Source organism: Leptopilina heterotoma, unplaced genomic scaffold, assembly GCF_015476425.1.
Source record: "Leptopilina heterotoma isolate Lh14 unplaced genomic scaffold, ASM1547642v1 Lhet_361, whole genome shotgun sequence".
Lineage (NCBI taxonomy): Eukaryota > Metazoa > Arthropoda > Insecta > Hymenoptera > Figitidae > Leptopilina > Leptopilina heterotoma.
The window spans coordinates 536,160-560,882 of NW_025111042.1; the positions used below are offsets into that span (position 1 = coordinate 536,160).

The 24,723-nt window shown below is 27.6% G+C and overlaps 1 protein-coding gene across 1 annotated transcript in view; it reads left to right on the forward strand.

Annotated features, from left to right (window-relative positions):
- Nucleotides 1-24,723, forward strand: part of LOC122505636 (paired box protein Pax-6-like) — a 233,798-nt gene that overhangs the window by 58,043 nt on the left and 151,032 nt on the right. The window lies entirely within an intron of this gene.

Here is a 24,723-nt window from a genome sequence, read left to right on the forward strand (position 1 = left end):
CGTTTTATTATTTATAAAAATAATTCAGTTATTTTTTAAATTTTTATTAAAATTGTATTCAAAGTAATTTAATTTCTTGCAGGTCTTTTATTATTTATGAAAATAATTTATAATTCTTTTTGAAAATAATTTTATTACAACAGTAGATATTAAAAATAATTGAATTTCGAAAACTTTGTGAAAATAATTGAATTCTCGAGAAGAATTTTATTATTTATGAAAATAATTCAATTTCTGGGAAAAATTTGATTATTTACAAAGATAATTTTTGAAAATAATATGGAAGTTCTGCGAAAAATGTTATTCAAATTTTCAAATGTAAATAAAGTTTTACAAAGACATTTGTTATTTATATTTAAAATAATTGAATTGCTTTCAAAATTTTTATTAAAGTACAAGGAATTTATTATTTATGAAAATATTTGAATTCTTTAATTTCTGTGAAGAATTTGTTTATTTTTCAAGATAATTGAATTTTTACTTAGAATTTTATTAAAATTTTTGAAAATAATTAAATTCCTGCAAAGAGTTTTGGTTTCTATGAAAATAATTGAATTTTTTTTCATGGTTTTTTTTTAAATTTTGAAAATAATTGAATTATTAAGAAAAATTTTATTATTTAGGAAAAAAATTGAATTTTTGAAAATAATTGAATTCTCACGAAGAATTTTATTTTTAAAATTAAAAATTTTTAATTTTTAAAAAATTGAAATTTAACAAATTTTAAAATTCTTTTAAATTTATGGTTTTTTGTAAAAATTTAATGAAATTTATACCTTAAATAATTGAATTTCTGCTTAAATTTTATTATTTATGAAATTTTATAAATTTCAAAGATAAGAATTTGTTTAAAATTATATTCAAAATAATTTGAATGTATTTAAAGTATTTTAATTTTTAATATTTTTTATTATAATTGAATTTTTAGGAAGAATTTTATTTAAATTTCTGAAAATAATTGAATTTCTAGGGAGAATTTTATTAAAATTTTTGAAAATAATTGAATTTTTGGGAAGAATTTAATTATTTATCAAAATAATTGAATTTTTGTCAAGAATTATATTAATATTCCTGAAAATAATTGAATTCTTGACAAGAATTTAAATACAAAATTTAAAAATAATTGAAGTTCTGTGAAGAATTTTTTTATTTATAAAAATAATTGAATTCTTGCGAAGATATTTATTTACATTTTTAAAAATAATTGCATTTCTGCGAAGAATTTTATTATTTATAAAGAAAATTTATTTATTTTTTTTATAAAGAATTTTATTGAAATTTTTTTATAATAATTGAAGTAGTGCGAGAAATTTTATTATTTATGAAAATAATTGAATTCTTTGGTGGAATTTTATTAAAATTTTCAAAATATATTTGAGTTTCTACGAAGAATTTTATAAATTTTTTTAAAAATAATTGAATTCCTGTCAAGAATTTTATTATTTATAGAAAGTAATTCAATTTCTTTGAAAAATTTTATTCGTTTTGAAGATTATTGAATTTTTGCTTACAATTAAAAAAAAATTTTTTTAAATAATTGACTTTCTGAGAATAATTTTATGAAAAAAATTGATTTTTAATAAAATAATAATAATTAATAATAAAATAATAATAATAATAATAATAATAATAATTTTATGAAAAAAGTTGATTTTTTCAAACAAAAATCTAATGAAAATTGTATTTTTAATAATTAAATTCCTGTAAAAATTGTATTACTTATGAAAATAATTGAATTCTATTTGGAAAATGTGTGAAAATAAAAAAAATAAATAAATAAAAAAATAAAAATAAATAAATAAATAAATAAAATAAATAAATGTGTGAATATTGGAAATATTATTAATAAGTATTGAAATTTAATCGAAAATTGAATTTCAAAACATTTTTGAAAATAATTGAATAGTTTCTAAGAATTTTATTAAAATTTTTGAGAATATTTTTTTTATTTCAACTTTTAGCGCATTTAAAGTAGTGTTAATCTAAAAAAAGTAGCGTCTTGAGTGACAAATCTAAAAAAAAATGTAACTAAATAGTAGTAATTGGTAAAAAAGTAGTAAATAGTAGATTTTAGTAGATGAGTGCAAAGCCTGTACTCTATTTACTATAGAACTGTATAATATATAGAGAAAAAAAACAATTCCATAGCGCAAATGAAAAAAAAAAACTCAGTACAGAGTGAGATATTGAAAATATTCATAAAAAAAAGGGAAAAAAAAAAAACAAAAAAGATGAAAAAAGGTGAAAAAAAGTGAACTCTCGGTGTGTCTCGGCATCCTCGAACCCCGTTAATGAACGCAACCACCTTGAACTGGCAAAACGGATGAACGAGCGGGCGGGCAGGCACTAGGCAGGAAAGCAGACACGAGGGGCAAGAAGAAGCAGTAGCCACTAAAAGGGGGTGTCCTCTCTGTGATGAAAGCACCCTCGACACCCACCCCCTTTCACCCCAACGTCGGCGTCTGCTTTGGTTCCTTTTCCCTCGCCACTAAAGGGCCTCTCTCTATATGTACATCTCTCTGTGTGCGTGATAAGCTTGCAGCTATTGACGCCTCGCTGATCTGACGCGATTATATATACACCCACACGTTATGGTTATATGTATATCAACTCTCCTCTCTTTGCGCTTATTTCATACCTTTTTTCGCGGTTTTTGTGCGACGGCTAAGTATCCAACGACAACAAAACTAAAACGATAGAAAAGAAGATATACGCTGTATAGTCGCTTACCGACTGATGCGGCTAACTCTCTCTTACTCTCTCTTTATATTCTCCCACAGTCTCTTCGAAATTAAAAATAATACTCCGATTAAACAATATTATATATGCAATTTATTATAGTCTTCTTTTCCATCATTTTAATTCAATTCATGTGTTTTTTAATTCATTGACAGAGAAAATACAAAGTCTGACACTGCGTTTACATCTTGAAACTTTACAAAATTCAATATTTTTGAAAAACGCATAAATTATATGTCTTAGTATGTAAATTAAATGTTTAAATTCATTACCCGTGCAGAAATTAAAATGTGGACCTGATAGGGTACTGGACAGTTTTCCCGATCTATAATAATTAATATTTATTTAATAAATATTTTATTCAAATTTATTAATTATGTTTAAAAAATAGTTATTAAATATTAAAGGTGTTAAATTTAACAATCTCTCCGAATAATTTTCTCACTTTAAGCTAATATAGTATAAAACAATTATTATTAAAATAATATAATATATATAGAAACCAAATGATAAATTCATCCTATAAATTAATAATTATTAAAATTCATTAAGTATAATTTATTAATAATTGTTTATTAATTATTATTTTTTAAATTCATAATTTTTATTTTTAAATAAATGTATAATAATTAATTATTTAATAACTATTATTATTCGTTATTTATAATTTAGTTGTTATTATTAATAAATAAACTTTATTATAATATTGTACTTAAAGAAAAAAAAATTTTATGTATTTTCGTTTTTTAAATATATTACCATAATTATTTTGTAAAGTGTTTTAAAAGAACACGCTTTTTTAACTTAAATATAACTGTTTTAAAAAAGTTAATTTTAAAAAATTAAATTCATTTACACTTTATTCAAACGAGGAAAACTGTCGAGGCCCTGATCAGTACCCTATCTAAAATCTACTGAACACCCTACTTGGGATTCTGGCTAGGAATTCTAGTCAAACCCCTAAAATAAAAAAATTATTAAATAACAAAAATAATGATTGCCTTTCATTGTTAATAGCTTCTACAACAAAAAGGAATTCTAAAAACTTTATTAAAAAAAAAAAATTTTAATAGGGAAAACTGTCGAGGCCCCGACTCTCATGCGTTTATGATTCAGTCAAAAATCTATATTAATTAAAATTATTTTAATTTAATGCGTAATTTAAGGCCTTTTTAAAAGTAAAATACAAAATCAGTTCCTGCGAACAAACTGTGGAGACGAAGTTAAAACATAAGTTTCAGTATAGAGGAGAGGAAGAGGAAGAGGAAGAAAAAGAAAAAGGAAAAAAAACAGAAAATTTGAAGTGTAATTAGTGGCAGTTTAAAAGCACGTGTCTCCAACTAAAAGCTAATCCCCATACAAAGTGGGGTGCGCTTCTTCCAATTAGGAAGGAAACCCCATCAGACTTGTTATACTTGTTGCCCCTTTGAAATTCGCAAAAAGAGCACGTGTTCAAATTAACGCTTTAACAGGTAAAAAATTAAATTCTAATTTCAAATCTTTACTCGAACCGCAAAGAAAAACATTTATCGTATACCTAAGTGTAATTATAATAAAAAATTTTACTTACGCTATTTTTTGGCTTTTCAACGAAACACAACCTAATAGTAATTCGGAATTGCAAACAGTATATTTAAGACCGAAAAAAGTAGTAATTTTCCTAAAATTCAAAAATTTATTGTTGAAATTTTTAATTAAAATTATTCAAAACTTTAAGTATTTTTTAGGAAAATAATAAATTTATAATTTTTAAAAATAAAAAAATTAAATATTGGTACATTTTTACAACAATTAAAATTTTCAAACTTCAAAAATGTTTTTCTTTTTAATTTAAAAAGCTTTTGAAATTAAATTCTCAAAGAATTTTATAAACAAATTTTTAAATAATTGAATTCTTTTGACAAATTTTAATAAAATTTTTAAGAATAAATTACATTTTACGAGGAATTCGTTTAAAATTGATAAAAAAATAATTGAATTCCCAAAAAAAATTTATGAAGATAATTTAATCTCTGTAAAAAATATTATTTACGAAAGTAATTGAATTATTGCTAAGAAATTTTTTTGAAAATTTGTAAATAATTGGATTCTTGTGAAAAACTTTATTATTTATGAAAATAATTCAATGTTTCCGAAGAATTTTATCAAAATTTTTCTTAAAAAATTGAATTCATTTGAAAAATTTTAGTAAAACAGTAGATATTGAAAAATCATTAAATTGAGAAAATTTTTTTATAATAATTAACATTTTGCTAAGAATTTTATTAAAATATTTGCAAAAATAATTGAATGTCAGTGAAGAATTTTATCACTTTTGAAAATAATTGAATTTCTGCAATTATTATCAATTGAAATTTAATTATTTCTGAAAATTCATTCTTATTACAAAGTTCTACAAAAATTAAATATTTAAATACAAAAATAAACTATTTAAATTAAATATTTCTTAAAATTGAATTCTTATAAAAAATTTTTCAAATTAAAAATACTTGAATTCTTTCGAAGAATTTATAAAAGTTTTTAAAAATAATTGCATTTTTCGGGGAGTTTATTGAAAATTGTGTGGAAAATAATTGAAATTTTGCGACACGTTTTATTATTTATAAAAATAATTGAATTCTTGCGATGAATTTTATAAAAATTTGTTCAAATAATTGATTTTGTTTGGAAACTTTTATGAAAATTGTATTTTTTTTAATCATTGAATTCTTGTAAAAATTTTATCATATTTAGGTATGAAATTATTTTATTTTTTGTGAAGAATTAAATTAAAATTTTATTCAATATAATTGAATGTGTTTAAAGTATTTTATTATTGATGAAAATAATTGAATTTCAGCAAGGAATTTTATCATTTAGAAGAATATAATTGAATTCTTAGGTACAATTTTCTGTCGATGAATTTATTTAATAAAAATTTTATTGAAAATAATTTAATTCTTATATATTAGTTTTATTAAAATTTTTGAACAGAATTAAATTTCTACGAAGAATGGCATTAAAATTTTAAAAAATAATTAAGTTCCCGCGAAGAATTCTATTAAAATTTTTTTAAATATAATTAATTTCCAGTGGGAAATTTTTTTATTTGTGAAAATAATTGAATTTTCGCTATGAATTTTATCAAAATTTTATTTATTACATAATTGAATTTTTTGGGAAGTTTTATTAAAATAGTATAGGTATTGAAAATCTTTGAATTGCAAGAAATTTTTAAAATAATTGAAATTATGTTAAGAATTTTATTACAAGTTTTAAAAATAATTGAATTTCGACGAAGAATTTTACTTTTTTAACAAATAATTGAATTTCTGCAAAAATTTTTGATTTTTTTTTAAATAATTGAATTTCTACGAAGAATTTTATTACTTTTGAAAATAATTGAATTCTTGTTATGAATATTCTTATTTATGAAAATAATTGAATTTTGCAAAGACTCTTATTAAAATTACGAAGAATAATTGAATTTCTAGGATGAATTTTGTTATTTTTCAAGATAATTGAATTGTTACAAAGAATTGCATTTAAGTATAAGAAAATAATTGAATGTACACAAAGAATTTTTTTTTTTTATTTTAAAGAATAATTAAATTTCTGAGAAGAATTTTATTACTATTGAAAATAATTGAATTCTTGTTGTGAATGTTCTTATTTATTAAAATAATTGAATTTTGCAAAGAATCTTATTAAAATTGCGGTGAATAATTGAATTTCTGGGAAGAATTTTCTTATTTTTCATAATCTCTTATTATATTAAGTTGAAGAACGACCGACCGACCGACCGACCGACCGACCGACCCTAGCCGTATATATATGTATATCTTTTAAAAATAATATTAACACAAATGTATACATATTCACAATGTCACGCATGCGCAGTAGTGTTCTGTCAATGTTACGCATGCGCAGTAATGTTCTGTCAATGTTACGCATGCGCAGTAGTGTTCTGTCAATGTTACGCATGCGCAGTAGTGTTCTGTCAATGTTACGCATGCGCAGTAGTGTTCTATCACTGTTACGCATGCGCAGTAGTGTTCTATCACTGTTACGCATGCGCAGTAGTGTTCTATCACTGTTACGCATGCGCAGTGGTGTTCTGTCAATGTTACGCATGCGCAGTAGTGTTCTGTCAATGTTACGCATGCGCAGTAGTGTTCTGTCAATGTTACGCATGCGCAGTAGTGTTCTATCACTGTTACGCATGCGCAGTAGTGTTCTATCACTGTTACGCATGCGCAGTAGTGTTCTGTCAATGTTACGCATGCGCAGTAGTGTTCTATCACTGTTACGCATGCGCAGTAGTGTTCTGTCAATATTACACATGCGCAGTAGTGTTCTGTCAATATTACACATGCGCAGTAGTGTTCTATCACTGTTACGCATGCGCAGTAGTGTTCTGTCAATGTTACGCATGCGCAGTAGTGTTCTATCACTGTTACGCATGCGCAGTAGTGTTCTGTCAATATTACACATGCGCAGTAGTGTTCTGTCAATATTACACATGCGCAGTAGTGTTCTGACAATATTACACATGCGCAGTAGTGTTCTATTAGTGACACGCATGCGCAGTAGTGTTCTGTCAATATTACACATGCGCAGTAGTGTTCTGTCAATATTAGGCATGCGCAGTAGTGTTCTGTCAATATTACGCATGCGCAGTAGTGTTCTGTCAATATTACGCATGCGCAGTAGTGTTCTTTAAATATCAGGCATGCGCAGTAGTGTTCTATGAATATCAGGCATGCGCAGTAGTGTTCTATCAATGTCAGGCATGCGCACTATTGTTCTATGAATGTCAGGCATGCGCAGTAGTGTTCTATCAATGTGAGGAATGCGCAGTAGTGTTCTATGAATATCAGGCATGCGCAGTAGTGTTCTATGAATATCAAGCATGCGCGCATAACACCCACACATGTATACTCACACATATACACTAATCACATGTACATGTATACTCACACATGTTCATAAATTACATACACATGTATACTGCTCATATGCAGATATAAACTCCTACATATACACAAATCACATATATGTATAGATTTAATAAACGATTGATAATATAAATTGTTGAATTTTTTAAGGTTCGTTGATGCACGTAGTGTCTGTTGAAATTTTTTTAAATATACGTAAATACCTCACTCGCTAATGCTGCGCTGTCTGTGTTGTAATGGAACTTATTTATTTACTTGTGTATTTACTTATTTATTTCAGGGTTGCCACAAGACATCGATTTTAAAATTCCATGACTTTTCCAGGTTTTCCAGACCATTTCTTAAAAAATTCCAAACCAGAAATAAAATTGTTTTGGTATGTTTTTAGCTAATTACGACAAAAAGTATAAAATCCTTTAAGTAAATTGTTAACAAAATAAGTTATTAATTTTTAATTTCATTATTAACAAAAAATTAAGTTAAAATTTGTAAGGTTATTTGAGATACGCTCCGAAGAAAGATGAGGAGCAAATCTTTTTAAATTTAAAAATTTAGTTAAGTTTAGAATTTTTCACAATTATTAAACCAGTATTTTAAAAAGCATTTTAATAACATTTTATGAAACTGAAGTTACCTACGTTTATTCAATGACAATTTTTTCTTTGCTAATTATTTATTTTAATGTTAGAAGCCTTTTAAAAAATTTTAAAAGATCGAAGTCGGGGAAATTATTAATTTTGATTTTTTACACAGATTTTCGAAAAATCCATATATTATTTAAACAAAATTATTATTTCCTCACCTCATAAGCAATTTTTTCTTTTACAAATTATTTATTTTAATGTGACAAGTCATTTAAAAAAATTGTAAGAGGATCTAAGGAAGGCAAGGAAATTAGTGATTTTTAATTATTTTTTCGTAGATTTTCCAAATATCCCGAAATTTTAACTAAATTATTATTTCCTTGCTTCAGAAGCAATTTTTTTCGATTGCAATTTTTTAAAGGGCTTCTTACATTAAAAAACAATTAGCAAAAGAAAAAATTTTCATTGCATAAAAGTTGGTAGCTTCAGTTTCATAACATTTTGGGGTTTCTAAAATGTATTAATTTAAAAATTATTTAAAGGAAGATAGAGACCAAAAGAAACTAAAATTTAGAAATGCCATATTGATTTCAATTGTAAGCACTAAATTTAAAATCAAAAAGTTGTATGTCAACTTGAAAACTTGAAATTTTTACGACTCAAATACAAAAAATTGAGCTTTTAGTATCAGGCTTTATAAAATTCCCTGACAATTCCAGATTTTTCAGGTTTTCCATGACTGAAAAAAAATTCCATGACAATTCCGGGTTTCCCAGGTTTTCCAGGTCCGTGGCAACCCTGTATTTGTTTGGCAGACATCAACAATAATTTTTTAAATGGATAATCAGTGAAAAATGACTTATATTTCTGTAAGTTAGTGTTTCACTTCGATCCGCGAATTTCATTTTTTCGAGCGATTATTTGGTTATCGTCTTTGGTTTTCAAACGATCATCTTCTTTATTCTTTTGTTAATTGTCAAATCGTATCGTCTAATTTTCTAATTGTCATCGACCGAACTTCTCGACTGCTTCTCGACTTTCCCATAACTGACAACTAAAAATAATACAATAATAACCTATTTTTTGAAAAAAAATCGATATCCAAAAACATTTAAATTCTTTTTTATTAATTCTATTAAAAACTAAAATTAAATTCATTTTAGTGAATTAAAATTATTATATCAAGTTAAAAATTAATTCAAGGTGTCTAGTGAATTATTATTTTTAAATTCCCGGACCAAAAATAAATATTCCCGGATTGATTTTTTAAAACAGCAATTACTATAAAATTTAAATATTAATACTTTTAATAAAGAAATTTTTAAGAAAATCAATTTTAAAAAGTCAATAGACATCTTTATTTAGAGAAATATATATAATATTACTTGTTATATATTACTTAATAAATCTATAACATTGTAATAGTTGGATCTAAATTTAAAATTAACCTACTTTTTTATTTTTCTATTAGTTGGGCTTTTTTGCGGAGTATTATTATTATTTTTAATTGTGTATTTAAATAATAAAAATTAAAAATAATTATTTTTAATTTTTATTATTAAAAAAAAAAAGTTGTCTGTTCATTGAACAAGACCTACATGTCTTATAGTATTTTGGCCCCCTGAATACGAATATGAAGTCAGAATTGCTCCATCACCCTCTGTTTTCTTTTAAATCGAAAAAACTACCCTTAAGTCTAAAATTCAAGAATTAAAGTAAAAAAAAATAAAAACACGGCTTTCTTCGGAGTAGAAGAATATATTTATGCGTTTTCTTCTTTCAACAACAAATAATGATAAATTAACTCTGATTCTGCTTTTTAGTTATGAGAACAAAAATAAAGGAACGTATGCTTTTGTCTAAAACTAATTGTTTTTATTGTTGTTAGTATACTCTGGGTTCATACTTAAAGGGGTAGTTTTTTCAATATAAATCAATAAGAGGGTGATGAAGCAATGCTGATGCTTTTTTAAAAAGTACATAAATATATTCTTCTACTTTGGAAAAAACCTGTTATATCATTTTTTACTATAATTCTTGAATTTTAGATTTAAGGGCAGGGGGTGATGGAGCAATTTCGTCATTATTTCTAAATTGTTGAAAGAAAAAAACGCATAAATATATTTTTCGACTTCGCAAAAAACTGGTTATTTCATTCTTTGACTTTAGTTCTTGAATTTTAGATTTAAGGGTAGTTTCTCCCATTTAAAAGAAACAGGGGTGGTGGAGCAATTTTGACATTATTTCTGAGAGGTTAAAGGAAGAAAACGCATAAATATATTCTTCTACTCCTAAGAAAACCGGTTATTTCATATTTTTTTACTTTAGTTCTTGAATTTTAGATTTAAGGGTAGTTTCTCCCATTTAAAAAAACAGGGGTGGTGGAGCAATTTTGACAATATTTCTGAGTGGTTGAAGGAAGAAAACGCATAAATATATTCTTCTACTTCGCAAAAAAGTGGTTATTTCATTCTTTGACTTTAGTTCTTGAATTTTAGATTTAAGGGTAGTTTCTCCTATTTAAAAAAACAGGGGTGGTGGAGCAATTTTGACATTATTTGAGTTGTTGAAAGAAGAAAACGCACAAATATATTCTTCTACTCCGAAGAAAGCCGTGTTTTTATTTTTTTTTACTTTAATTCTTGAATTTTAGACTTAAGGGTAGTTTTTTCGATTTAAAAAAAACAGAGGGTGCTGGAGCAATTCTGACTTCATATTCGTATTCAGGGGGCCAAAATACTATAAGACATGTAGGTCTTGTTCAATGAACAGACAACTTTTTTTTTGTGTGCCTGTGATTGTAATCATGCCTAAATTAAAAAAATTTAACATTTTTAGGTATAAAATAATTTTTTAATAAACATTAATAAAAATTTAGTTTTCTAAACATTATTCAAAAGTAGACGAAAGAACAAAGTTTTGTCCTCTTGATGTAATTTTTCTAAATTCAATAGATTAAGTTATAGATAATTAAAAATAAGTATACTTAGATTTCTTTGAATAATTTTTTAACACAATTAAATTTTTCAAATATGTCTACAATAGAAACCTTTTTGAATAGTTGAAATTGTGCAAAATTTAATTGAAAATAATTAATTTATTTCAAGTATTTTGTTACAATTTTTTGAAGAATTTTAATTGCAAATTTTGAAAATAATTGAATTACCAAAAATTTAAAAAAAATTTTTAAAGGTAAATTAGGATATAAGAATTATTTTAAGAAATTCAATTATTTTCGAAAAATAACATTATAATATTTTTAAAAACTAATATTATTAGAATTTTTTTATAGTAATTTTTTAAGATTTAATTATCTTCGAATAATGTAAATAAACATTTATGAAAATTTACTTCAATAAGACGAGGGAACATGACAGCTTGGTTATCAAAACAAAAAGAAAATCGTTTTTTGTTCGTTTCTCGGATCGTGTTGCTCAAATGAAACACTACTGTAAGTGTAATTTTCAACTGACTTTTAGTAAAATTATTTGTTTGACAGAAATTTACAATATTAATAAATAAATCACAATAAAATAATAATCAGTGAAGAATGACTGATATTTTAGTACTTTTCAACTGATTTTCAGTAAAATTCCACTGATTATGAATCCAAAGTCACTTTTTAAAAATACAAAATGGCGAATCCAGGATAGGGGACGAAAATGAAAGGTTTAGTAAGAGAATACGTAAAAATAACATTTCGTATAATGTACAATGACATTTTTTGTAAATGTCACTTCATAATTTTTGTCTTATTACACAATGATTTTAAATAAAATAATTTATATTTTTATAAATATTAATAATTTTTTACATTTTCTAACCACTATAAGGTTTTAATTTTGTAAATGTTCAAATTCTGGTTTAGAAAGAAAAATTTATATTATTATACAACTATATTGTCTAGACTTGCAAAAACCCAAAGTCTAGACTTTGTTGTAACAATATTGTTACAATATATATTGTAACAATATTGGTGACGGTGACATGCGTAAGAATAGTGCAGTAAAAATTTCAAAAAAACACCCTGATCATTACCTACAGAAAATCCTATTAGTAAGAAAAGAATGGACGTATCTTCGCCCTTTTCTTACTAATTATTCAGAGAATCAGGCTAACATTCAAAATCTAACCTTCTAAGTTTAGTTATTTCAAAAAAATTATTTTATTGATGCAAATAAATATTTATTTTAATTAAAAACTATGCATTATTTAATCAAGTAATTTTTATAATTGATTTAAAGCAATATTTATTAAATTAAATTATTCTATTTAATTGACTTAAGTAATTTGTATTTGGTTCAAATAACTATTTAATAGATACCATAAATTAAAATATTTATGTCCAGTAAATATTTACTTAGTTCAAATAAAAAAAAAAAATAAGTAAAAACTAATAAGTTTAAATACAACCGAACGAGCGTTAGCGAGTGAGGTATATGTTGCTAGTAATTGAATTGTTTCGAAGAATTGCATTAAAGTATATAAGAAAATAATAATTGAATTCCCGCGAAGAATTTTCCTTTTTTTTTAATAATTGAATTTCTGCGATGAATTGCATTAAAGTAGAAGAAAATAATTGAATTCCCGCGAAGAATTTTCTTTTTCTTATTCTTGTTATAAATATTCTTATATTTAAGAAAATAATTGAATTTTGTCAGAAAAACGTATTAAAATTGCGGAAAATAATTGAATTTCTGAGAAGAGTGTGATATTAAATCCTAAAATTTACGGTTTTCCTAAGGATTTAAAATTGAGACAAAAAACGAATCAAAAGGTTTTGTTACGTTTTTTGTCTCAATTTTAAATCCTTATAGGAAAACTGTGCCTTAATTTTTAAAATTAATTCAAATAAATTTAAAAATAGTAATGTCACCCCCAGAAAAAATACTTGCTTCAATAATATAAATTTTTAAAATAATCAAACACAAAACTTGTGAAAGTTTCATTTTTTTTCTTTTTTCTATATTCTCTTCTTGTACATGAAATATATAAGATGATTTTTTAACTTGATGATCGAAGGGTTGGTTCTCGGTTGACGGGTGTGGGTGTGAGAATATAGTATAGCGCTTGGCAAGGGATAAGAAGGATGCGAAATCCGGATAAGCAGATATTAGCCGAGTTCATGCCGACGACAGGTGCTGTATGGCATCAAGAAGAGGGCGGTGGAGGGGGGTTGCCTTGCTCGCGGCTTTCTCTCCTCAAAATCATGGAGGAGCTCCTTTAGCTCCCGTTCACAACTCCTACGAGAGGCACAAGCAGCTTCTCTTATCTCCACTCTGCAAGACTGCCTTCGGTAATACTGCGACGTGGAACCTCTTACGAGGGAACCCCGTGAAATATCGTTAAACGCCTTCTCCACTCCTTCCTATATACTTCTTCTTCTTTATTTTTTTCTTATCCTATTATACGATTGGATCAACTTTTTTTTCATATTCGGAAATAATTCGAATTAATAATTTCATATTCGAAAATCTCTCTTTTATTCTGGTGAAAAAAATAATTTTTTTCGGACAGCAGAAAATTATTTCTGCTGTCCGAGAAAAATTCTACCAAGTTACGTTTGCCCTTAGCGTCTATGCGACTATCGACCTTTCGATAAACGGGATTTACTATCTTTTTTCTGGGACAGCAGAAAATTAGTTCTGCTGTCCGAGAAATATTCTACAGAGTTGCATTTGCCCTTAGCGTCTATGCGACTATCGACCCTTCAATAAACGGGATTTACTATCTTTTTTCTCGGACAGCAGAAAATTAGTTCTGCTGTCCGAAGAAAAATTTACTAAGTTGCATTGGCCGCAAGGTTAAAAAGTCGCTTGGAGTTTATGCGACTATCGACCTTACGATAAATGGGATTTACTACCTTTTTTCCTTCGGACAGCAGAAAATTAGTTCTGCTATCCGAAGAAAAAACCAAGTAAGTTGCATTTGCCGCAAGGTTAAAAGTCGCTTAACATTTTTGCGACTTTCGACCTTACGGTAAACGAGATTTACTATAATTTTTTCTCGGACAGCAGAAAATTAGTTTTGTTGGCCGAAGAAAAAACCTAGTAAGTTGCACTAGCCCTTGGAGTCTATGCGACTATCGACCTTACAATAAACGGGATTTACAACCTGTTTTTTTCTCGGACAGCAGAAAATTTATTCTGCTGTCCGAAAAAAATCTAGTATTTTGCATTTACCGCCAGATTAAAATTCCCTTAGCGACTATCGATCTTACGATAAACGTCAATTTCCTAACTTTTTTCTCGGACAGCAGATTTAAAAAAATTGTAAAAATTGTAGACTATATCAAATCTTGTCCCCCGTAATGAGGTGAAGACACAAAATCAGAATGACAAGAAGAAAATTTGGAGCCAAGGGTTGGACAGCATACAGGTTGTATAGTTTGCTCCTTCGGAATTATATTATTATATACATATATATACACAGTGGATCTAAATTTAGTGAAATCTTGCCAGGAGTTTGGTGACGACAATGACAACGCGGCAACGAAACGAACGGGGTTGGTTCATTATACACGAGAAGCTTGCACGCTTCGTTTGTTACCGGAAGTCGTCCTTTAGGGGCTCGTGCTGCTGTTCAGTATATGAGAGGGCTGGACTCGAATAGGGAGGGTGAGAGAAAGAGATGAGTCTCTCTCTCTGTGTATTATAGGGCGAGAGAGGATGACTTGAATTAATACAATCACGACTCGCGAGAGGCCTACGATAATAACCGTCACCACCCTTCGTTTACCATCCAAATTATAATCTCCCCGGCAAAACTAAATATTTCTATTTCTAATTTTCCATAACGGAAGAGGAAAAAAAAATAATTTTCAATTTCTCTAAGCTGGAGAAAGTGTCAAGTAAAGTCTCGAGGAATTTTTTTCACTTGTCGAAATCGGTATAGAAGAAAAAATAGTGGATAATTGCTCTTTAGTGTTCTGCTGTCCGAAGTCTAAATCTTCGGATAGCAGTTATTTAGGTTACAAATTCGCTGAGAAATATCCCTTAGTAGTTTGTTTCCGCTCGTCGAAATGAGTATAGCAGAAGAAATGTAAAAATTACCTCTCTGATATTATGCTGTCCGAAGTCGAAATCTTCGGATAGCGGTTATTACAGTTACAAAGTAAAATAACCCTGGGTGGTTCTTTTCCGCTTGTCGAAATAAGTCGAAACGAAAAGAAGTAGTAAATATTAACTTTCTTGTGTTCTGCTGTCCGAAGTCAAAATCTTGGGACAGCAGTTATTTTCATTACTTATATGTTTAGTGAAATTACCCTGCGGTTGGATTTTTTCTGCCTATCGAAATAAAACAAATATCAATCTTTGATTTTCTGCTGTCCGAAGTAGAAATCTTGGGACAGTAATTATTTTTATTACATATACGTAGTGAAATAAAACTTTAGTGGTCTTTTTCGCTTGTCGAAGTGAGTCGAAACGAAAAAAAATTAGTGAATATTAACTCTCTGGTGTTGTGCTGTCCGAAGTAAAAATCTTGGGACAGCAATTTCTTTGTGTTAACATATGGACAGAGAAATAATCCTGTACAGTTTATTCTGCTCGTCGCAATGAGTCTTTACGAAAAGAAATAGTGAATAGTCTCTGATGTCTGCTGTCCTAAGTCGATATCTTCGGACAGCAGTTATTACGGTTACAAAGTAAAATAACCCTGACTGGTTCTTTTTTGCTTGTCGAAATAAATCGAAATGAAAAGAAATAATAAATATTAACTCTCTGGAATTCTGCTGTCCGAAATAGAAATTTTCGGACAGCAGTTATTTGAGTCAAATTAGCGCACTTATCTCTGTCTTTAAACATGAATCAAACGGTGATTTAAAACACAAATTCATCTTTAAATTAATACAAATCTTTTTGCCTATAAAATTTGTTGTAGGTAGAAATAAAATAGGATAAAAAACTAGAAAATAGAACGGTAAAAAATAGAAAATAGAAAATAGAAAAAATATTAAACGTATTTATAGAAATTGTTACGTTATAAATAGTAAGTTTTCTCGTGACCTAAGAACATTTATTAGAGTTAAGAAGTGTAAATAATAAGTGTACGTATATATATATAGAGGAAAGAAGCTAAATTGTTTTAATGTCAAAAAGTGATGGGGTGGGGGAAGTGAGAAAGTATGCGGCAGAGTCGATAAAAGTGACAAACGCGAGGAACGTTCGACAACCTATTGAAAGCGCGACGGCAAGTTCCGAATAACACTTATGGTATGCCATTTATTTTATAGGGCTTCTTATCGGCATGCTGCCGGCTCATAAACACAACACCCCATGAACGTATACGAGATCGGATACTTTACTTCGCCATTGCGTCACGTGTACACATTTTATCGAGTCTCTTGCAGGTGTAGGGTTGTAGGGCAGAGGTTGATTTAAAAAAAAAGTGTGTATAGTCATAATATATATAACGACAAAAAGGTGTGTCAGGGCCGTTTAAATTATACTCCTTTTTCAATATTAATAGATTTTTTTATTTTAAACTAATACACAACTACATAACTCTAACTATGCTGTCCAAAGATTTTTACTTCGGACAGCAGTTATTCGGGTTAAAAAAATTGCAGTGTTTCCCTCGGTGTTTTAATTCCGCTTATCGAAATGAGTCAAATCGAAAAAATGCGGCATTATTAACTGTCTCGTGTTCTGCTGTCCCAAGAAAAAAAATTCGGACAGCAGTTATTTGAGTTGCAAATGCGCAGCGAAATGAGTCTTGGTGGTTTTTTTCCGCTTGACGAAATAAATAGTGAATATTAACGCTCATGTGTTCTGCTCTCCGAAGAAGAAATCTTGGTACAGCAGTTCTTCGTGTTTCATGTCCTGAGTGAAATAATTTTTTTCCGCTTGTCGAAATTAATCGAATTGACAAGAAAGCAGTGAATGGTAAATCTATGATATTCTGCTGTCCGAAGTGAAAATCCTCGGACAGCAGAACGTCTTAAATTTTTTCACTGTAGTAGAATAAAAAAAAACGTAGAAAAATACTAGCTGGAGTTCTGCTGTCCGAAAAAAATCCTCGGACAGCAGGGGGCTTGAAATTTTTTCTCATAAATATAAAACGTATAGAAAAGTACAAATAACGAATAATTGAACGTAAATTAATAACAGTTTAATGGTAATGAAGATAAATTTCCAAGTCTTGAGTCTTCGATTTAATTTCAACTAAAATTGGACCAAACACTATAATAAGCCATCAAAATAGCCGCAAAGGAAAATAATCTCCCATCGCGACGATGGGTAATCAATCTTTCACGTCATCTTGTTTCTAAAACAGTAATCAGAGATCACAAGTCGATATATATATTCCCGAAAAATATTTGCCGAAAGAGGCATCTTCACCTACTAACACGTAAACCACCCAAGAGTTTTGTAATACTAGAACACCAAAGATCCATTCGGGTCTCATGTAAAATTTTTAAATTTCTTCCCTGGCTTTTGTGTCCGACTCCACTCTTTCTCTCAACATATCGATATTATATATTATGGACATCTTCGAAACTGGGAAAAAAAAATTAACTCATAGTATTAAATGTCACGAATGAAAGGTCAGGGTATCCCATAGTCGCCATCTTTTTTTTTTTTTTTTTGGTACCAGATGACAGCCGCTGGGAAATGGACCACCGTGAAATTTACATATAACAATGACTCTATAATTTGCCAAAAATTTTTACCCTGTAAAAATTACCTTAGACATGGTTCGCCTGTTTTTAAAGATTTTTAAGAAAATTTTAATTTAAAATTATTATTCAATGATTTTTATAAATAATAACAATTTTTACAGGGATTCAATTATTGTCATAAATTCATAATAAAAATCATCGCAGACTTTCAATTTTTTTAATTTTTAATACAATTTGAATGGAATTCCTCAAAAAATGTAATTATTCTTAAAAAATTTAATTAAAATTCATCAAAGAAATTGAATTATTTTTTAAAAACTTTTGCTACAATTTATTTATTATACAATTTAAGGTATTATTTTTAATACATTTTTAATTAAATTCTTTCAAAAAATTGAATAATTTTTATAAATAATGAAATTCTTTGTAAAAATAAAATTTTTTTAAAAATAATTTTCATAAAATTCTACGTATAAATTTAATTAATATCAAAAATTTGTCCAAATTCAATTATTTTCAATGTGTTTACTATTTCAATAAAATTTTGCAAAAGAATTCAATTATTGAAAAAGATATTTTAATAAAATTCGTCTCAGGAATTCAATTATTTTTAAAAATAATAAAATTTAATTATTTTTAAAAATTTTAATAATATTCATTTAATAAAATTCGTTTTTAAATTTATCATTAAATTCTTCGCAGTAATTCAATTATTTTCAAACCTAATAAAATTCGATTATTTTCAAAAAATTTTATAAAATTCATTCCAAAATTTCAATTATTTTCAAAAAATTTTCTTAATTAAATAATTTGTATATCAATTATTTTTAATAGAAATTTCCAAAAGAATTCAATTATTTAAAAACAATTTCGATTGATGTTTCTTAAATCGATATGCGTTCTTTATATTTCTAATATTTTATCAATAAATTGTATTTAAAGTTATTTATGAATAACTGTTGTATGTAGAAATTATAAAATTGTTTATAAGTACTCTCTAAATTTTAATCAGTAAAAATATTTACTAATTTGAATTAGTTACTGACTTTTTGCTTTTTAATTAGTAAATTTCACTAAAAAATTAGTAGAAATGATTATTTATTAGTAAAATTAACTATAATTCAAATTTAGGGAGTAAGTAAAAATTTATACTTTAAATACAGTTATTGAGGAAAACTAAGAAACTAAGAAACAGAACTCACTCTATTGCACTCGATTGTAAATAACAAATATTTTGAAATTTAGTACCCTAAAAATGGACCTTGAAAAAAATTAATTTGGACCTTGAAAACTTTGAAAAGTGCTTGAATTTTTTTTTTTAAAGATTCTCTGGACGCCTGAGTATCAAAGTAGCAAATTTTAATTATTATATAAAACATGAAGAAAGCGATCGATATCTTTATGTTTTATGAAAATATTCTTATGAATTATTGAGTTTCAAATTTTTGAAAATTTTAATTTCTATATGAAAAAGTAATAATGATTAAATATTTATTTAAAAATGAAGTTATTGATATTTTCGAATGATTTTCTTATTCAGAGTTTCTACAGAATCTGGAAATCGCATGGAAATCATGGAAATGGTATGGAATTTTTAAAAGGCTTCTGGAAATCAGGGAAATCATGGAAAAGGCATAGAATTTTTAAAAGTTTCTAAATTTTTTTTGTTTTTCATTTTTTCTCTTGAATAGAAATTCAAATAATAATAAAGCTAAATCCCATAAAAGAGAGCAAAAAATTTTGAATTTTAAGAAATTCGGTTTTTTGAATTTTTGATATTTTCGATAATTTTATATTTTTTACCACAGAGTCGAGACTATTAAATAAGTAAAGTATTTTCCAAAAGCACAAAAATAATGAAGCTAAATCCCATAAAAAAAGAGAAAAATGTTGAATTTTAAGAAATTCGGATTTTTGAATTTTTGATAATTTTTGATAATTTTATATTTTTTACCAAAGGGTGGTAACTATTAATTAAGTAAAGTGTTTTTAAACAGCCCAAAAATAATGAAGCTAAAAACTATCAAAGAGAAGAAAAACTGTTGAATTTTAAAAAAATCGGTTTTTCGAATTTTTGATAAATTTTGATATTTTAGAATTTGTACCAATGGGTGGAGACTATTAAATAAGTAAAGTGTTTTTAATGAGCCCAAAAATAATTAAATTAGATTTAAAATTCCACTGGCATTTCGTAAAAATTTGACCTGGAAATCATGGAAAAGGTATGGAATTTTAAATGCGAATTTCTGTAGGAATCCTGCGCTTATTAAAAACCTGGAAAAATTCCGTTTTTTAACCTGGAAAAGTCAGGATATTTAAAAAGAGCAAAAGCGTGGTAACCCTGATTAGAAGAATAATTTTAAAAAGTAGATGAAATAAAAAAAAATAATCATCAAACGGAGCGTTTAGTCATAAAATCGTTGAAGAAAAAAAAGAAAGGGGGGAAAGGGGGAAAAGTGTTTCCCCCATTTTTTTTCTTCAAAAGGAAAGGAAAATAAAAACTATAGAGGCAAAAGGGATATTAGAGAGGAAAATGGGGGGATGAAATTATCTCCCTCTCTTTTTTCGCGTCGTATATTCGCTGTAGATATTAAGAAACGTGCCTTATGTCGTCTTGTATCTACCCCTCGTTTGAGAAATTTCACTGCGTTGGGGCTGAATAGCGAAAGAGAGAGAGAGAGAGAGAACGCGTCTCTTTCGCGGGGGCCGCTATGTGCCATGGTCACCCAACCCTCAAATCCTCTTGCCCCCTTCCCCCTTTAAACCTGATTGGATGCAGAGTTATCTCGCGCTGCGTTACTTCCGGATGATTGGTCGCTGCGGTCGTCATGACTACCTCACCACCACCCACGTGGGGTCCATCCCCCTTGCCTTGTATACTGGCTTTGCCTGCGTATCCTGATAACACACACATGCCACCGACACATTGCCAAAACTATACACACACTCACGCTCGCAACAATCCGATATGTATACCATATACACGTATCATATGCATGATTCTGTGAGACAAGTTTACCTGCTTTAAACTTTTCACAACAAAAACATGTTTTTTTCTCTCTCCCTCTCTCTCTTCTTTACGTTCCAATTATTCCGCTTATATACATGATAATCAATTCTATGATCCAATAGTTATTCTATTTTGAATTCTAATTTCTAACACTAAAATTATTGTTTCGAATTCTTAGCCAAATGTTACTGTTACCAATTCTCAGAAAAAAGCTGTCAAAATGATGAAAATTAATTCACTTGTGTTCTGCTGTCCGAGAGAAAAAACTTCGGACAGCAGTTTTTTTGTGTTAATGAAATAACACTCAGTGATTTTTTTCCGCTTGTCATAATGAGTATAGTAATGAATAGAAATAGCGATCTTTGGTGTTCTGCTGTCCGAAGTAGAAATCTTCGGACAACAGTTCTTTGTTTTACGTATATGCACCATAGAATAACGGCATTGATGGTTTTTTTTCCCTTTATCGAAATGAGTCAAAGCGACAAGAAGTAGTTAATATTATCGCCCCAGTGTTCTGCTGTCCCAAGAAAAAAAATTCGGACAGCAATAATTGCATACATATGCGCAGTGAAATGACAACGAATGCGGATTTTTCCTCTTGTCGAAATGAGTCAGTAGAAAATGAAATAGTGAATATAAATTTTAATTCTCATGCATTCTGTTATCCGAAGAGAAACTCTTCGGACAGTAAGTTTACAGATTTTACAATTTTCTTTCGAATTAAAAAATTTTTTTTCATTATAAACATAGTTAGCTTTTTTAAATTTCTGTTATTTCTAAACAATTTCTTTTATTTTCGGTATTTCTAAATTCTCCTGTGTTCTGCTGTTCGAAGTAGAAATTTTGGGACAGCAGTTCTTGTGTTACATTTGCGCAGTAAAATAACCTTGCATGGATTTTTACTGATAGTTGAAATGAGTCGAAACGAAAAGAAATATAGTGAAATTTACTCTCTGGTATTCTACTGTTGTCCGTAGTGAAAATCTCGGGACAGCAGTTAAATTTTTCGTTCATTTGCGCAGCGAAATAACTCTTTGTTAATTTTTTCCACTTGTCAAAATTAGAATAGAAGAAGAAATAGAGAATCCAGTGTTAATCTCTGGTATTCTGCTGTCTGAAGAAAAAAATCTTCGGACAGCAGTTACTTTGGTTAAAAATACACAGTGAAAAAACTCGGTGATTTTTTCCTCTCTATCGAAATCAGTCGAAACGAAATGATTTCGTGTTTACTACTATATCTTGTTTTCTGCTGTCCGAAGTAAAAATCTTCGGACAGCAGTTATTTTGGTTATAAGTACGAGGTGAAATAACCCTTAGTATACATTTTGTTCCTACTTGTCGGAGTGAGTCGAAACGATAAGAAATAGTGAATATTTTGTCTCTGGTGTTCTGCTGTCCGAAGTATAAATATTGGGACAGCAATTTTTGTGGTGCATTTGCACAGGGAAATAAATAGTTTTTTTGCAACTGTCGAAATGTGTCGATATGACTATAGAAATTGTGAATATTACGTCCCTAGTGTTCTGCTGTCCGAAGTAGAATTTTTCGGAGAGCAAGATAAAAATTCAAACAAAAATTTTGATTTTCTTGAAATAAATTTTGTTTCCTTGTACGCATATTTATTCATATTTGTAGTAATTTAAGGGCTGATCTCCCCCCCCCCTTTTTTTTGGGGGGGGGTCGTTTTGGCGCCTCTCGGAGAGCGCTCGTCTGATTAATGATGCATACACTTAACGATAGAAACACTTGGCTACTGTTGTTTTATGCTAATAACACTCGTCGCTGATAGCGTATTAAGAACTCTGTATGTCTGTAGACATGTCGGACAACTGTTCGCATTAGGCGCCTGATATTCGTGAATGCCACGAATTGAGCGTGCAAAATGACGGTACGAGTTATCCGGACTATAAATCTCATGCTCATATATATATAAGAGAGGAGTCGTGTCTCTACAAAGGCCCAGTGGGCGTGACTGTCAACCCGACGAGCGGAGAGGCTTTTATTTTTCTCATCCTCTCCGTCTCATCGTTTATTTTCTCTCTTTCCGAGAGCGATTCTTTCCGTTGCGATTCCGGTCCGCGTGATAGAGAAGTCAAACTTTTGTCCAGCATTCGTCGCGGACCGTTACTGATTTTCGTTTCAAGTGCTATATATATATATGTATACACGTGTACAGTCTGATTAATAAATATAGTCGCAATTTCGAGAATTTTTAATTCGAATTTTAAAAAGAAAAAATTCTTCAAAAAAATTTTTTTTTTATTTAAATTTTTTATTAGAAAAAAATTTTGTATCGCTTCTTATTTTGTTCTTTTGAACTTAGGCTGTCATGCAGAGTTTTCTTAAAAGTATCCTACTGATACAAAAGTGAATCAATTTGATACAAAAAGTTAGGATCAATTTTTGGATTTGATCAACATTTTTGGTATCAATTCGTTGCAATTTAATACCTTCGAGTTATCAGTGGTTGTTTTTATTAAAAAATAGGATATTTTTAGAGAGTGTGGTTTTCTAGTGGAATTTTGTTGGAACTACTGTCGATGACTGTACACGCTTGTATATATATGTTATTGAGAAGAATTGGTGTGAAATTTTTGCTAAAGCATGAACCGCATAGAAATGACACTTCATTATCCCCCCTGTGACATTCTGAATAGTTGTACGTCTGATGCACGCTCCACTAAAATTGATTTATCATCATCTGATTGATGACTTGATTCGCCATGATGAGTTTTTCTTGAAAAATATATAGACGCCTTCAATTTTCGAAAAAAATACGTCAAAGTGTATTTATTTAATGTAATAAAATCGCGAGAATAGGCGGTAAAGAGAAATTTTCGAAAATTCTAAAGGCAAACACTATAAAAATTCACTTTTATATTTTAAGAAAAAATAAACTCGCGCTAGTATAATTATAGTTAAAATATATATAAGAATCGTTATTAGAAATTTTAATAAAATTTTTGTTGCAATTCAAATTATTTACATTTTTATAAAAAAAAAAAAAAAATTATGAAAAAAAGTTTTATGAAATTCTTCTTGAGAATTCAATTATTTTCAGAAATATAATAAAATTTCTCACGGGAATACAATTTTTTAAAAAATATTTAATTTTAGTTCTTCTAAAGAATTCAATTATTTTAAATAAGTAATAAAATTTTCCAAAGGGATTCAATTATTTAAAAAAAAAATGTTAAATGAAATTCTTCGCAAACATTGAATTATTTTCATAAATAAAATTCTTCTCATGAATTCAATTATTTAAAAAAATTATATTTCAATTATTTTTAAATTTTAATACAATTTTAAATGAATTCTTCAAAAAAATTCAATTATTACAAATTTTATTAAAATTCTTCAAAAGAATTCAATTATTTTTACAAATATAATAGAATTTTTCGGGAAAATTCAATTATTTGAATAAATTTTATTAAAATTCCTCTCAGGAATTGAATTATTTTAAGGAAGTAAAAAGTAATAAAATTTCTCAAAGGAATTCAATTATTTAAAAAGAAATGTTTGATAAAAATTTTCGCAAATATTTAATTATTTTCATAAATAATAAAATTCTTCTCATGAATTCAATTATTTCAAAAAAATTTTAATATTTCAATTATTTTTAATACAATTTTTAAGGAATTCTTCGAAAAATGCAATTACTATTAACTATTTTATCAAAATTGTTCAAAAAAATACAATTATTTAGAGAAATTGTTGACAAAATTCTTTATTAAAATTCAATTTTAAGAAATATTCAATTATTCAATAAATAATTAATTTTTCTACTTAAATAATTGAATTTTCGTAAAGAACTTTGTAATAAAAACTGAC